Raw genomic sequence first — 17,126 nt, forward strand, 5'->3', positions numbered from 1 at the left:
CTTTCAACAGTAACTATGACTCTCTTAAGGTAGCCAAATGCATCGTCACTCGGCGAAATTTATTTGAAAACTCGAGGAAATCGTTGTTGAGGTAACTCAGACAACGGTAACATGGACAGGTGGTGGCGTATCGCTTCTGCAGGACACCACAGTACGAATTAAAGAGAGGAAAGATTCAAAGAAGGGGGAACAGCTGGCTGCAGTAACTATGACTCTCTTAAGGTAGTCAAATGGCTCGTCATCCTGCGAGGTACATTTGCTAACTCTAGAGACTCGTAGTGGGAGTAACAGTGACGACGTTAACGTGGACATATAGTGGCACATCGGTTCCGTAGGACAGGCCATAGCAAGAATGATAGAGAGAATGGGCTTAGAAAAGTGGGAGCAGCAGGCAGGAGTACTATGACTCTCTTTAGGTAGTTAAGTGCCTCGTCACCATTTAAAATTTTTTTTGAAAACTCGAGGATATCTTCGAAAAGGTAGCTCAGACAACGTTAAGGTTTACATGTAGTGGCATATTGCTCCTGCAGGACTGACCACAGTAATAATTAAAGAGTGGAAAGAAAGAAAGTAGGTCGAGCAGCTTTCAACAGTAACTATGACTCTCTTAAGGTAGCCAAATGCATCGTCACTCGGCGAAATTTATTTGAAAACTCGAGGAAATCGTTGTTGAGGTAACTCAGACAACGGTAACATGGACAGGTGGTGGCGTATCGCTTCTGCAGGACACCACAGTACGATTTAAAGGGAGGAAAGATTCAAAGAAGGGAGAGCAGCTCCCTGCAGTAACTATGACGCTCTTAAGGTATCCAAATGCCTCGTCATCCGGCGAGTCACATTTGCTAACTCGAGAGACTCGTAGTGGGAATAACAGTGACGACGTTAACGTGGACATATAGTGGCACATCGGTTCCGTAGGACAGGCCATAGCAAGAATGATAGAGGGAATGGGCTTAGAAAAGTGGGAGCAGCAGGCAGGAGTACTATGACTCCCTTAAGGTAGCCAAATGCCTCGTCACCATTTAAAATTTTTTTTGAAAACTCGAGGATATCTTCGAAAAGGTAGCTCAGACAACGTTAAGGTTTACATGTAGTGGCATATTGCTCCTGCAGGACTGACCACAGTAATAATTAAAGAGTGGAAAGAAAGAAAGTAGGTCGAGCAGCTTTCAACAGTAACTATGACTCTCTTAAGGTAGCCAAATGCATCGTCACTCGGCGAAATTTATTTGAAAACTCGAGGAAATCGTTGTTGAGGTAACTCAGACAACGGTAACATGGACAGGTGGTGGCGTATCGCTTCTGCAGGACACCACAGTACGAATTAAAGAGAGGAAAGATTCAAAGAAGGGGGAACAGCTGGCTGCAGTAACTATGACTCTCTTAAGGTAGTCAAATGGCTCGTCATCCTGCGAGGTACATTTGCTAACTCGAGAGACTCGTAGTGGGAGTAACAGTGACGACGTTAACGTGGACATATAGTGGCACATCGGTTCCGTAGGACAGGCCATAGCAAGAATGATAGAGAGAATGGGCTTAGAAAAGTGGGAGCAGCAGGCAGGAGTACTATGACTCTCTTTAGGTAGTTAAATGCCTCGTCACCATGTGACATTTTTTTTTGAAAACTCGAGGATATCTTCGATAAGGTAGCTCAGACAACGTTAAGGTTTACATGTAGTGGCATATTGCTCCTGCAGGACTGACCACAGTAATAATTAAAGAGTGGAAAGAAAGAAAGTTGGTCGAGCAGCTGGCAGCAGTAACTATGACTCTCTTAAGGTAGCCAAATGCCTCGTCACACGGCGATATTTATTTGAAAACTCGAGGAAATCGTCGTTGAAGTAACTCAGACAACGGTAACATGGACAGGTGGTGGCGTATCGCTTCTGCAGGACACCACAGTACGAATTAATAAGAGGAAAGATTCAAAGAAGGGGGAGCAGCTGGCTGCAGTAACTATGACTCTCTTAAGGTAGCCAAATGAGTCGTCATCCGGCGAGGTACATTTGCTAACTCGAGAGACTCGTAGTGGGAGTAACAGTGACGACGTTAACGTGGACATATAGTGGCACATCGGTTCCGTAGGACAGGCCATAGCAAAATGATAGAGAGAATGGGCTTAGAAAAGTGGGAGCAGCAGGCAGGAGTACTATGAATCTCTTAAGGTAGCCCAATGCCTCGTCACCATGTAAAATTTTTTTTTCAAACTCGAGGATATCTTCGATAAGGTAGCTCAGACAACGTTAAGGTTTACATGTAGTGGCATATTGCTGCTGCAGGACTGACCACAGTAATAACTAAAGAGTGGAAAGAAAGAAAGTAGGTCGAGCAGCTTTCAACAGTAACTATGACTCTCTTAAGGTAGCCAAATGCATCGTCACTCGGCGAAATTTATTTGAAAACTCGGGGAAATCGTTGTTGAGGTAACTCAGACAACGGTAACATGGACAGGTGGTGGCGTATCGCTTCTGCAGGACACCACAGTACGAATTAAAGAGAGGAAAGATTCAAAGAAGGGGGAACAGCTGGCTGCAGTAACTATGACTCTCTTAAGGTAGTCAAATGGCTCGTCATCCTGCGAGGTACATTTGCTAACTCGAGAGACTCGTAGTGGGAGTCACAGTGACGACGTTAACGTGGACATATAGTGGCACATCGGTTCCGTAGGACAGGCCATAGCAAGAATGATAGAGAGAATGGGCTTAGAAAAGTGGGAGCAGCAGGCAGGAGTACTATGACTCTCTTTAGGTAGTTAAATGCCTCGTCACCATGTTACATTTTTTTTTGAAAACTCGAGGATATCTTCGATAAGGTAGCTCAGACAACGTTAAGGTTTACATGTAGTGGCATATTGCTCCTGCAGGACTGACCACAGTAATAATTAAAGAGTGGAAAGAAAGAAAGTTGGTCGAGCAGCTGGCAGCAGTAACTATGACTCTCTTAAGGTAGCCAAATGCCTCGTCACTCGGCGATATTTATTTGAAAACTCGAGGAAATCGTCGTTGAAGTAACTCAGACAACGGTAACATGGACAGGTGGTGGCGTATCGCTTCTGCAGGACACCACAGTACGAATTAAAGAGAGGAAAGATTCAAAGAAGGGGGAGCAGCTGGCTGCAGTAACTATGACTCTCTTAAGGTAGCCAAATGAGTCGTCATCCGGCGAGGTACATTTGCTAACTCGAGAGACTCGTAGTGGGAGTAACAGTGACGACGTTAACGTGGACATATAGTGGCACATCGGTTCCGTAGGACAGGCCATAGCAAGAATGATAGAGAGAATGGGCTTAGAAAAGTGGGAGCAGCAGGCAGGAGTACTATGAATCTCTTAAGGTAGCCCAATGCCTCGTCACCATGTAAAATTTTTTTTTCAAGCTCGAGGATATCTTCGATAAGGTAGCTCAGACAACGTTAAGGTTTACATGTAGTGGCATATTGCTGCTGCAGGACTGACCACAGTAATAACTAAAGAGTGGAAAGAAAGAAAGTAGGTCGAGCAGCTGGCAACAGTAACTATGACTCTCTTAAGGTAGCCAAATGCCTCGTCACTCGGCGAAATTTATTTGAAAACTCGAGGAAATCGTTGTTGAGGTAACTCAGACAACGGTAACATGGACAGGTGGTGGCGTATCGCTTTTGCAGGACTGACCACAGTACGATTTAAAGGGAGGAAAGATTCAAAGAAGGGAGAGCAGCTGCCTGCAGTAACTATGACGCTCTTAAGGTATCCAAATGCCTCGTCATCCGGCGAGTCACATTTGCTAACTCGAGAGACTCGTAGTGGGAGTAACAGTGACGACGTTAACGTGGACATATAGTGGCACATCGGTTCCGTAGGACAGGCCATAGCAAGAATGATAGAGAGAATGGGCTTAGAAAAGTGGGAGCAGCAGGCAGGAGTACTATGACTCCCTTAAGGTAGCCAAATGCCTCGTCACCATTTAAAATTTTTTTTGAAAACTCGAGGATATCTTCGATAAGGTAGCTCAGACAACGTTAAGGTTTACATTTAGTGTCATATTGCTCCTGCAGGACTGACCACAGTAATAATTAAACAGTGGGAAGAAAGAAAGTAGGTCGAGCAGCTTTCAACAGTAACTATGACTCTCTTAAGGTAGCCAAATGCATCGTCACTCGGCGAAATTTATTTGAAAACTAGAGGAAATCGTTGTTGAGGTAACTCAGACAACGGTAACATGGACAGGTGGTGGCGTATCGCTTCTGCAGGACTGACCACAGTACGATTTAAAGGGAGGAAAGATTCAAAGACGGGGGAGCAGCTGGCTGCAGTAACTATGACGCTCTTAAGGTAGCCAAATGCCTCGTCATCCGGAGAGTCACATTTGCTAATTCGAGAGACTCGTAGTGGGAGTAACAGAGACGACGTTAACGTGGACATATAGTGGCACATCGGTTCTGTAGGACAGCCACAGCAAGAATGATAGAGAGAAAGGGCTTAGAAAAGTGGGAGCAGCACGCAGGGGTACTATGACTCCCTTAAGGTAGCCAAATGCCTCGTCACCATGAAAAATTTTTTTGAAAACTCGAGGATATTTTCGTTAAGGTAGCTCAGACAACGTTAAGGTTTACATGTAGTGGCATATTGCTCCTGCAGGACTGACCACAGTAATAATTAAAGAGTGGAAAGAAAGAAAGTAGGTCGAGCAGATGGCAGCAGTAACTATGACTCTCTTAAGGTAGCCAAATGCCTCGTCACTCGGCGAAATTTATTTGAAAACTCGAGGAAATCGTCGTTGAAGTAACTCAGACAACGGTAACATGGACAGGTGGTGGCGTATCGCTTCTGCAGGACACCACAGTACGAATTAAAGAGAGGAAAGATTCAAAGAAGGGGGAACAGCTGGCTGCAGTAACTATGACTCTCTTAAGGTAGCCAAATGCCTCGTCATCCGGCGAGTCACATTTGCTAACTCGAGAGACTCGTAGTGGGAGTAACAGTGACGACGTTAACGTGGACATATAGTGGCACATCGGTTCCGTAGGACAGGCCATAGCAAGAATGATAGAGAGAATGGGCTTAGAAAAGTGGGAGCAGCAGGCAGGAGTACTATGACTCTCTTTAGGTAGTTAAATGCCTCGTCACCATGTGACATTTTTTTTTGAAAACTCGAGGATATCTTCGATAAGGTAGCTCAGACAACGTTAAGGTTTACATGTAGTGGCATATTGCTCCTGCAGGACTGACCACAGTAATAATTAAAGAGTGGAAAGAAAGAAAGTTGGTCGAGCAGCTGGCAGCAGTAACTATGACTCTCTTAAGGTAGCCAAATGCCTCGTCACTCGGCGAAATTTATTTGAAAACTCGAGGAAATCGTCGTTGAAGTAACTCAGACAACGGTAACATGGACAGGTGGTGGCGTATCGCCTCTGCAGGACACCAAGGTACGAATTAAAGAGAGGAAAGATTCAAAGAAGGGGGAGCAGCTGGCTGCAGTAACTATGACTCTCTTAAGGTAGCCAAATGAGTCGTCATCCGGCGAGGTACATTTGCTAACTCGAGAGACTCGTAGTGGGAGTAACAGTGACGACGTTAACGTAGACATATAGTGGCACATCGGTTCCGTAGGACAGGCCATAGCAAGAATGATAGAGAGAATGGGCTTAGAAAAGTGGGAGCAGCAGGCAGGAGTACTATGAATCTCTTAAGGTAGCCCAATGCCTCGTCACCATGTAAAATTTTTTTTTCAAACTCGAGGATATCTTCGATAAGGTAGCTCAGACAACGTTAAGGTTTACATGTAGTGGCATATTGCTGCTGCAGGACTGACCACAGTAATAACTAAAGAGTGGAAAGAAAGAAAGTAGGTCGAGCAGCTGGCAACAGTAACTATGACTCTCTTAAGGTAGCCAAATGCCTCGTCACTCGGCGAAATTTATTTGAAAACTCGAGGAAATCGTTGTTGAGGTAACTCAGACAACGGTAACATGGACAGGTGGTGGCGTATCGCTTCTGCAGGACACCACAGTACGATTTAAAGGGAGGAAAGATTCAAAGAAGGGAGAGCAGCTGCCTGCAGTAACTATGACGCTCTTAAGGTATCCAAATGCCTCGTCATCCGGCGAGTCACATTTGCTAACTCGAGAGACTCGTAGTGGGAATAACAGTGACGACGTTAACGTGGACATATAGTGGCACATCGGTTCCGTAGGACAGGCCATAGCAAGAATGATAGAGGGAATGGGCTTAGAAAAGTGGGAGCAGCAGGCAGGAGTACTATGACTCCCTTAAGGTAGCCAAATGCCTCGTCACCATTTAAAATTTTTTTTGAAAACTCGAGGATATCTTCGAAAAGGTAGCTCAGACAACGTTAAGGTTTACATGTAGTGGCATATTGCTCCTGCAGGACTGACCACAGTAATAATTAAAGAGTGGAAAGAAAGAAAGTAGGTCGAGCAGCTTTCAACAGTAACTATGACTCTCTTAAGGTAGCCAAATGCATCGTCACTCGGCGAAATTTATTTGAAAACTCGAGGAAATCGTTGTTGAGGTAACTCAGACAACGGTAACATGGACAGGTGGTGGCGTATCGCTTCTGCAGGACACCACAGTACGAATTAAAGAGAGGAAAGATTCAAAGAAGGGGGAACAGCTGGCTGCAGTAACTATGACTCTCTTAAGGTAGTCAAATGGCTCGTCATCCTGCGAGGTACATTTGCTAACTCGAGAGACTCGTAGTGGGAGTAACAGTGACGACGTTAACGTGGACATATAGTGGCACATCGGTTCCGTAGGACAGGCCATAGCAAGAATGATAGAGAGAATGGGCTTAGAAAAGTGGGAGCAGCAGGCAGGAGTACTATGACTCTCTTTAGGTAGTTAAATGCCTCGTCACCATGTGACATTTTTTTTTGAAAACTCGAGGATATCTTCGATAAGGTAGCTCAGACAACGTTAAGGTTTACATGTAGTGGCATATTGCTCCTGCAGGACTGACCACAGTAATAATTAAAGAGTGGAAAGAAAGAAAGTTGGTCGAGCAGCTGGCAGCAGTAACTATGACTCTCTTAAGGTAGCCAAATGCCTCGTCACACGGCGATATTTATTTGAAAACTCGAGGAAATCGTCGTTGAAGTAACTCAGACAACGGTAACATGGACAGGTGGTGGCGTATCGCTTCTGCAGGACACCACAGTACGAATTAATAAGAGGAAAGATTCAAAGAAGGGGGAGCAGCTGGCTGCAGTAACTATGACTCTCTTAAGGTAGCCAAATGAGTCGTCATCCGGCGAGGTACATTTGCTAACTCGAGAGACTCGTAGTGGGAGTAACAGTGACGACGTTAACGTGGACATATAGTGGCACATCGGTTCCGTAGGACAGGCCATAGCAAAATGATAGAGAGAATGGGCTTAGAAAAGTGGGAGCAGCAGGCAGGAGTACTATGAATCTCTTAAGGTAGCCCAATGCCTCGTCACCATGTAAAATTTTTTTTTCAAACTCGAGGATATCTTCGATAAGGTAGCTCAGACAACGTTAAGGTTTACATGTAGTGGCATATTGCTGCTGCAGGACTGACCACAGTAATAACTAAAGAGTGGAAAGAAAGAAAGTAGGTCGAGCAGCTTTCAACAGTAACTATGACTCTCTTAAGGTAGCCAAATGCATCGTCACTCGGCGAAATTTATTTGAAAACTCGGGGAAATCGTTGTTGAGGTAACTCAGACAACGGTAACATGGACAGGTGGTGGCGTATCGCTTCTGCAGGACACCACAGTACGAATTAAAGAGAGGAAAGATTCAAAGAAGGGGGAACAGCTGGCTGCAGTAACTATGACTCTCTTAAGGTAGTCAAATGGCTCGTCATCCTGCGAGGTACATTTGCTAACTCGAGAGACTCGTAGTGGGAGTCACAGTGACGACGTTAACGTGGACATATAGTGGCACATCGGTTCCGTAGGACAGGCCATAGCAAGAATGATAGAGAGAATGGGCTTAGAAAAGTGGGAGCAGCAGGCAGGAGTACTATGACTCTCTTTAGGTAGTTAAATGCCTCGTCACCATGTTACATTTTTTTTTGAAAACTCGAGGATATCTTCGATAAGGTAGCTCAGACAACGTTAAGGTTTACATGTAGTGGCATATTGCTCCTGCAGGACTGACCACAGTAATAATTAAAGAGTGGAAAGAAAGAAAGTTGGTCGAGCAGCTGGCAGCAGTAACTATGACTCTCTTAAGGTAGCCAAATGCCTCGTCACTCGGCGATATTTATTTGAAAACTCGAGGAAATCGTCGTTGAAGTAACTCAGACAACGGTAACATGGACAGGTGGTGGCGTATCGCTTCTGCAGGACACCACAGTACGAATTAAAGAGAGGAAAGATTCAAAGAAGGGGGAGCAGCTGGCTGCAGTAACTATGACTCTCTTAAGGTAGCCAAATGAGTCGTCATCCGGCGAGGTACATTTGCTAACTCGAGAGACTCGTAGTGGGAGTAACAGTGACGACGTTAACGTGGACATATAGTGGCACATCGGTTCCGTAGGACAGGCCATAGCAAGAATGATAGAGAGAATGGGCTTAGAAAAGTGGGAGCAGCAGGCAGGAGTACTATGAATCTCTTAAGGTAGCCCAATGCCTCGTCACCATGTAAAATTTTTTTTTCAAGCTCGAGGATATCTTCGATAAGGTAGCTCAGACAACGTTAAGGTTTACATGTAGTGGCATATTGCTGCTGCAGGACTGACCACAGTAATAACTAAAGAGTGGAAAGAAAGAAAGTAGGTCGAGCAGCTGGCAACAGTAACTATGACTCTCTTAAGGTAGCCAAATGCCTCGTCACTCGGCGAAATTTATTTGAAAACTCGAGGAAATCGTTGTTGAGGTAACTCAGACAACGGTAACATGGACAGGTGGTGGCGTATCGCTTTTGCAGGACTGACCACAGTACGATTTAAAGGGAGGAAAGATTCAAAGAAGGGAGAGCAGCTGCCTGCAGTAACTATGACGCTCTTAAGGTATCCAAATGCCTCGTCATCCGGCGAGTCACATTTGCTAACTCGAGAGACTCGTAGTGGGAGTAACAGTGACGACGTTAACGTGGACATATAGTGGCACATCGGTTCCGTAGGACAGGCCATAGCAAGAATGATAGAGAGAATGGGCTTAGAAAAGTGGGAGCAGCAGGCAGGAGTACTATGACTCCCTTAAGGTAGCCAAATGCCTCGTCACCATTTAAAATTTTTTTTGAAAACTCGAGGATATCTTCGATAAGGTAGCTCAGACAACGTTAAGGTTTACATTTAGTGTCATATTGCTCCTGCAGGACTGACCACAGTAATAATTAAACAGTGGGAAGAAAGAAAGTAGGTCGAGCAGCTTTCAACAGTAACTATGACTCTCTTAAGGTAGCCAAATGCATCGTCACTCGGCGAAATTTATTTGAAAACTCGAGGAAATCGTTGTTGAGGTAACTCAGACAACGGTAACATGGACAGGTGGTGGCGTATCGCTTCTGCAGGACCGACCACAGTACGATTTAAAGGGAGGAAAGATTCAAAGACGGGGGAGCAGCTGGCTGCAGTAACTATGACGCTCTTAAGGTAGCCAAATGCCTCGTCATCCGGAGAGTCACATTTGCTAATTCGAGAGACTCGTAGTGGGAGTAACAGAGACGACGTTAACGTGGACATATAGTGGCACATCGGTTCTGTAGGACAGCCACAGCAAGAATGATAGAGAGAAAGGGCTTAGAAAAGTGGGAGCAGCACGCAGGGGTACTATGACTCCCTTAAGGTAGCCAAATGCCTCGTCACCATGAAAAATTTTTTTGAAAACTCGAGGATATTTTCGTTAAGGTAGCTCAGACAACGTTAAGGTTTACATGTAGTGGCATATTGCTCCTGCAGGACTGACCACAGTAATAATTAAAGAGTGGAAAGAAAGAAAGTAGGTCGAGCAGATGGCAGCAGTAACTATGACTCTCTTAAGGTAGCCAAATGCCTCGTCACTCGGCGAAATTTATTTGAAAACTCGAGGAAATCGTCGTTGAAGTAACTCAGACAACGGTAACATGGACAGGTGGTGGCGTATCGCTTCTGCAGGACACCACAGTACGAATTAAAGAGAGGAAAGATTCAAAGAAGGGGGAACAGCTGGCTGCAGTAACTATGACTCTCTTAAGGTAGCCAAATGCCTCGTCATCCGGCGAGTCACATTTGCTAACTCGAGAGACTCGTAGTGGGAGTAACAGTGACGACGTTAACGTGGACATATAGTGGCACATCGGTTCCGTAGGACAGGCCATAGCAAGAATGATAGAGAGAATGGGCTTAGAAAAGTGGGAGCAGCAGGCAGGAGTACTATGACTCTCTTTAGGTAGTTAAATGCCTCGTCACCATGTGACATTTTTTTTTGAAAACTCGAGGATATCTTCGATAAGGTAGCTCAGACAACGTTAAGGTTTACATGTAGTGGCATATTGCTCCTGCAGGACTGACCACAGTAATAATTAAAGAGTGGAAAGAAAGAAAGTTGGTCGAGCAGCTGGCAGCAGTAACTATGACTCTCTTAAGGTAGCCAAATGCCTCGTCACTCGGCGAAATTTATTTGAAAACTCGAGGAAATCGTCGTTGAAGTAACTCAGACAACGGTAACATGGACAGGTGGTGGCGTATCGCCTCTGCAGGACACCAAGGTACGAATTAAAGAGAGGAAAGATTCAAAGAAGGGGGAGCAGCTGGCTGCAGTAACTATGACTCTCTTAAGGTAGCCAAATGAGTCGTCATCCGGCGAGGTACATTTGCTAACTCGAGAGACTCGTAGTGGGAGTAACAGTGACGACGTTAACGTAGACATATAGTGGCACATCGGTTCCGTAGGACAGGCCATAGCAAGAATGATAGAGAGAATGGGCTTAGAAAAGTGGGAGCAGCAGGCAGGAGTACTATGAATCTCTTAAGGTAGCCCAATGCCTCGTCACCATGTAAAATTTTTTTTTCAAACTCGAGGATATCTTCGATAAGGTAGCTCAGACAACGTTAAGGTTTACATGTAGTGGCATATTGCTGCTGCAGGACTGACCACAGTAATAACTAAAGAGTGGAAAGAAAGAAAGTAGGTCGAGCAGCTGGCAACAGTAACTATGACTCTCTTAAGGTAGCCAAATGCCTCGTCACTCGGCGAAATTTATTTGAAAACTCGAGGAAATCGTTGTTGAGGTAACTCAGACAACGGTAACATGGACAGGTGGTGGCGTATCGCTTTTGCAGGACTGACCACAGTACGATTTAAAGGGAGGAAAGATTCAAAGAAGGGAGAGCAGCTGCCTGCAGTAACTATGACGCTCTTAAGGTATCCAAATGCCTCGTCATCCGGCGAGTCACATTTGCTAACTCGAGAGACTCGTAGTGGGAATAACAGTGACGACGTTAACGTGGACATATAGTGGCACATCGGTTCCGTAGGACAGGCCATAGCAAGAATGATAGAGGGAATGGGCTTAGAAAAGTGGGAGCAGCAGGCAGGAGTACTATGACTCCCTTAAGGTAGCCAAATGCCTCGTCACCATTTAAAATTTTTTTTGAAAACTCGAGGATATCTTCGAAAAGGTAGCTCAGACAACGTTAAGGTTTACATGTAGTGGCATATTGCTCCTGCAGGACTGACCACAGTAATAATTAAAGAGTGGAAAGAAAGAAAGTAGGTCGAGCAGCTTTCAACAGTAACTATGACTCTCTTAAGGTAGCCAAATGCATCGTCACTCGGCGAAATTTATTTGAAAACTCGAGGAAATCGTTGTTGAGGTAACTCAGACAACGGTAACATGGACAGGTGGTGGCGTATCGCTTCTGCAGGACACCACAGTACGAATTAAAGAGAGGAAAGATTCAAAGAAGGGGGAACAGCTGGCTGCAGTAACTATGACTCTCTTAAGGTAGTCAAATGGCTCGTCATCCTGCGAGGTACATTTGCTAACTCGAGAGACTCGTAGTGGGAGTAACAGTGACGACGTTAACGTGGACATATAGTGGCACATCGGTTCCGTAGGACAGGCCATAGCAAGAATGATAGAGAGAATGGGCTTAGAAAAGTGGGAGCAGCAGGCAGGAGTACTATGACTCTCTTTAGGTAGTTAAGTGCCTCGTCACCATGTGACATTTTTTTTTGAAAACTCGAGGATATCTTCGATAAGGTACCTCAGACAACGTTAAGGTTTACATGTAGTGGCATATTGCTCCTGCAGGACTGACCACAGTAATAATTAAAGAGTGGAAAGAAAGAAAGTTGGTCGAGCAGCTGGCAGCAGTAACTATGACTCTCTTAAGGTAGCCAAATGCCTCGTCACTCGGCGAAATTTATTTGAAAACTCGAGGAAATCGTCGTTGAAGTAACTCAGACAACGGTAACATGGACAGGTGGTGGCGTATCGCTTCTGCAGGACACCACAGTACGAATTAAAGAGAGGAAAGATTCAAAGAAGGGGGAGCAGCTGGCTGCAGTAACTATGACTCTCTTAAGGTAGCCAAATGAGTCGTCATCCGGCGAGGTACATTTGCTAACTCGAGAGACTCGTAGTGGGAGTAACAGTGACGACGTTAACGTGGACATATAGTGGCACATCGGTTCCGTAGGACAGGCCATAGCAAAATGATAGAGAGAATGGGCTTAGAAAAGTGGGAGCAGCAGGCAGGAGTACTATGAATCTCTTAAGGTAGCCCAATGCCTCGTCACCATGTAAAATTTTTTTTTCAAACTCGAGGATATCTTCGATAAGGTAGCTCAGACAACGTTAAGGTTTACATGTAGTGGCATATTGCTGCTGCAGGACTGACCACAGTAATAACTAAAGAGTGGAAAGAAAGAAAGTAGGTCGAGCAGCTGGCAACAGTAACTATGACTCTCTTAAGGTAGCCAAATGCCTCGTCACTCGGCGAAATTTATTTGAAAACTCGAGGAAATCGTCGTTGAGGTAACTCAGACAACGGTAACATGGACAGGTGGTGGCGTATCGCTTTTGCAGGACTGACCACAGTACGATTTAAAGGGAGGAAAGATTCAAAGAAGGGAGAGCAGCTGCCTGCAGTAACTATGACGCTCTTAAGGTATCCAAATGCCTCGTCATCCGGCGAGTCACATTTGCTAACTCGAGAGACTCGTAGTGGGAATAACAGTGACGACGTTAACGTGGACATATAGTGGCACATCGGTTCCGTAGGACAGGCCATAGCAAGAATGATAGAGAGAATGGGCTTAGAAAAGTGGGAGCAGCAGGCAGGAGTACTATGACTCTCTTTAGGTAGTTAAGTGCCTCGTCACCATGTGACATTTTTTTTTGAAAACTCGAGGATATCTTCGATAAGGTAGCTCAGACAACGTTAAGGTTTACATGTAGTGGCATATTGCTCCTGCAGGACTGACCACAGTAATAATTAAAGAGTGGAAAGAAAGAAAGTTGGTCGAGCAGCTGGCAGCAGTAACTATGACTCTCTTAAGGTAGCCAAATGCCTCGTCACTCGGCGAAATTTATTTGAAAACTCGAGGAAATCGTCGTTGAAGTAACTCAGACAACGGTAACATGGACAGGTGGTGGCGTATCGCTTCTGCAGGACACCAAGGTACGAATTAAAGAGAGGAAAGATTCAAAGAAGGGGGAGCAGCTGGCTGCAGTAACTATGACTCTCTTAAGGTAGCCAAATGAGTCGTCATCCGGCGAGGTACATTTGCTAACTCGAGAGACTCGTAGTGGGAGTAACAGTGACGACGTTAACGTGGACATATAGTGGCACATCGGTTCCGTAGGACAGGCCATAGCAAGAATGATAGAGAGAATGGGCTTAGAAAAGTGGGAGCAGCAGGCAGGAGTACTATGAATCTCTTAAGGTAGCCCAATGCCTCGTCACCATGTAAAATTTTTTTTTCAAACTCGAGGATATCTTCGATAAGGTAGCTCAGACAACGTTAAGGTTTACATGTAGTGGCATATTGCTGCTGCAGGACTGACCACAGTAATAACTAAAGAGTGGAAAGAAAGAAAGTAGGTCGAGCAGCTGGCAACAGTAACTATGACTCTCTTAAGGTAGCCAAATGCCTCGTCACTCGGCGAAATTTATTTGAAAACTCGAGGAAATCGTTGTTGAGGTAACTCAGACAACGGTAACATGGACAGGTGGTGGCGTATCGCTTTTGCAGGACTGACCACAGTACGATTTAAAGGGAGGAAAGATTCAAAGAAGGGAGAGGAGCTGCCTGCAGTAACTATGACGCTCTTAAGGTATCCAAATGCCTCGTCATCCGGCGAGTCACATTTGCTAACTCGAGAGACTCGTAGTGGGAATAACAGTGACGACGTTAACGTGGACATATAGTGGCACATCGGTTCCGTAGGACAGGCCATAGCAAGAATGATAGAGAGAATGGGCTTAGAAAAGTGGGAGCAGCAGGCAGGAGTACTATGACTCTCTTTAGGTAGTTAAATGCCTCGTCACCATGTGACATTTTTTTTTGAAAACTCGAGGATATCTTCGATAAGGTAGCTCAGACAACGTTAAGGTTTACATGTAGTGGCATATTGCTCCTGCAGGACTGACCACAGTAATAATTAAAGAGTGGAAAGAAAGAAAGTTGGTCGAGCAGCTGGCAGCAGTAACTATGACTCTCTTAAGGTAGCCAAATGCCTCGTCACTCGGCGATATTTATTTGAAAACTCGAGGAAATCGTCGTTGAAGTAACTCAGACAACGGTAACATGGACAGGTGGTGGCGTATCGCTTCTGCAGGACACCACAGTACGAATTAAAGAGAGGAAAGATTCAAAGAAGGGGGAGCAGCTGGCTGCAGTAACTATGACTCTCTTAAGGTAGCCAAATGAGTCGTCATCCGGCGAGGTACATTTGCTAACTCGAGAGACTCGTAGTGGGAGTAACAGTGACGACGTTAACGTGGACATATAGTGGCACATCGGTTCCGTAGGACAGGCCATAGCAAGAATGATAGAGAGAATGGGCTTAGAAAAGTGGGAGCAGCAGGCAGGAGTACTATGAATCTCTTAAGGTAGCCCAATGCCTCGTCACCATGTAAAATTTTTTTTTCAAACTCGAGGATATCTTCGATAAGGTAGCTCAGACAACGTTAAGGTTTACATGTAGTGGCATATTGCTGCTGCAGGACTGACCACAGTAATAACTAAAGAGTGGAAAGAAAGAAAGTAGGTCGAGCAGCTGGCAACAGTAACTATGACTCTCTTAAGGTAGCCAAATGCCTCGTCACTCGGCGAAATTTATTTGAAAACTCGAGGAAATCGTTGTTGAGGTAACTCAGACAACGGTAACATGGACAGGTGGTGGCGTATCGCTTTTGCAGGACTGACCACAGTACGATTTAAAGGGAGGAAAGATTCAAAGAAGGGAGAGCAGCTGCCTGCAGTAACTATGACGCTCTTAAGGTATCCAAATGCCTCGTCATCCGGCGAGTCACATTTGCTAACTCGAGAGACTCGTAGTGGGAATAACAGTGACGACGTTAACGTGGACATATAGTGGCACATCGGTTCCGTAGGACAGGCCATAGCAAGAATGATAGAGGGAATGGGCTTAGAAAAGTGGGAGCAGCAGGCAGGAGTACTATGACTCCCTTAAGGTAGCCAAATGCCTCGTCACCATTTAAAATTTTTTTTGAAAACTCGAGGATATCTTCGAAAAGGTAGCTCAGACAACGTTAAGGTTTACATGTAGTGGCATATTGCTCCTGCAGGACTGACCACAGTAATAATTAAAGAGTGGAAAGAAAGAAAGTAGGTCGAGCAGCTTTCAACAGTAACTATGACTCTCTTAAGGTAGCCAAATGCATCGTCACTCGGCGAAATTTATTTGAAAACTCAAGGAAATCGTTGTTGAGGTAACTCAGACAACGGTAACATGGACAGGTGGTGGCGTATCGCTTCTGCAGGACACCACAGTACGAATTAAAGAGAGGAAAGATTCAAAGAAGGGGGAACAGCTGGCTGCAGTAACTATGACTCTCTTAAGGTAGTCAAATGGCTCGTCATCCTGCGAGGTACATTTGCTAACTCGAGAGACTCGTAGTGGGAGTAACAGTGACGACGTTAACGTGGACATATAGTGGCACATCGGTTCCGTAGGACAGGCCATAGCAAGAATGATAGAGAGAATGGGCTTAGAAAAGTGGGAGCAGCAGGCAGGAGTACTATGACTCTCTTTAGGTAGTTAAATGCCTCGTCACCATGTGACATTTTTTTTTGAAAACTCGAGGATATCTTCGATAAGGTAGCTCAGACAACGTTAAGGTTTACATGTAGTGGCATATTGCTCCTGCAGGACTGACCACAGTAATAATTAAAGAGTGGAAAGAAAGAAAGTTGGTCGAGCAGCTGGCAGCAGTAACTATGACTCTCTTAAGGTAGCCAAATGCCTCGTCACTCGGCGATATTTATTTGAAAACTCGAGGAAATCGTCGTTGAAGTAACTCAGACAACGGTAACATGGACAGGTGGTGGCGTATCGCTTCTGCAGGACACCACAGTACGAATTAAAGAGAGGAAAGATTCAAAGAAGGGGGAGCAGCTGGCTGCAGTAACTATGACTCTCTTAAGGTAGCCAAATGAGTCGTCATCCGGCGAGGTACATTTGCTAACTCGAGAGACTCGTAGTGGGAGTAACAGTGACGACGTTAACGTGGACATATAGTGGCACATCGGTTCCGTAGGACAGGCCATAGCAAAATGATAGAGAGAATGGGCTTAGAAAAGTGGGAGCAGCAGGCAGGAGTACTATGAATCTCTTAAGGTAGCCCAATGCCTCGTCACCATGTAAAATTTTTTTTTCAAACTCGAGGATATCTTCGATAAGGTAGCTCAGACAACGTTAAGGTTTACATGTAGTGGCATATTGCTGCTGCAGGACTGACCACAGTAATAACTAAAGAGTGGAAAGAAAGAAAGTAGGTCGAGCAGCTGGCAACAGTAACTATGACTCTCTTAAGGTAGCCAAATGCCTCGTCACTCGGCGAAATTTATTTGAAAACTCGAGGAAATCGTTGTTGAGGTAACTCAGACAACGGTAACATGGACAGGTGGTGGCGTATCGCTTTTGCAGGACTGACCACAGTACGATTTAAAGGGAGGAAAGATTCAAAGAAGGGAGAGGAGCTGGCT

The sequence above is a fragment of the Schistocerca serialis genome, unplaced genomic scaffold (assembly GCF_023864345.2).
Source record: "Schistocerca serialis cubense isolate TAMUIC-IGC-003099 unplaced genomic scaffold, iqSchSeri2.2 HiC_scaffold_1353, whole genome shotgun sequence".
Lineage (NCBI taxonomy): Eukaryota > Metazoa > Arthropoda > Insecta > Orthoptera > Acrididae > Schistocerca > Schistocerca serialis.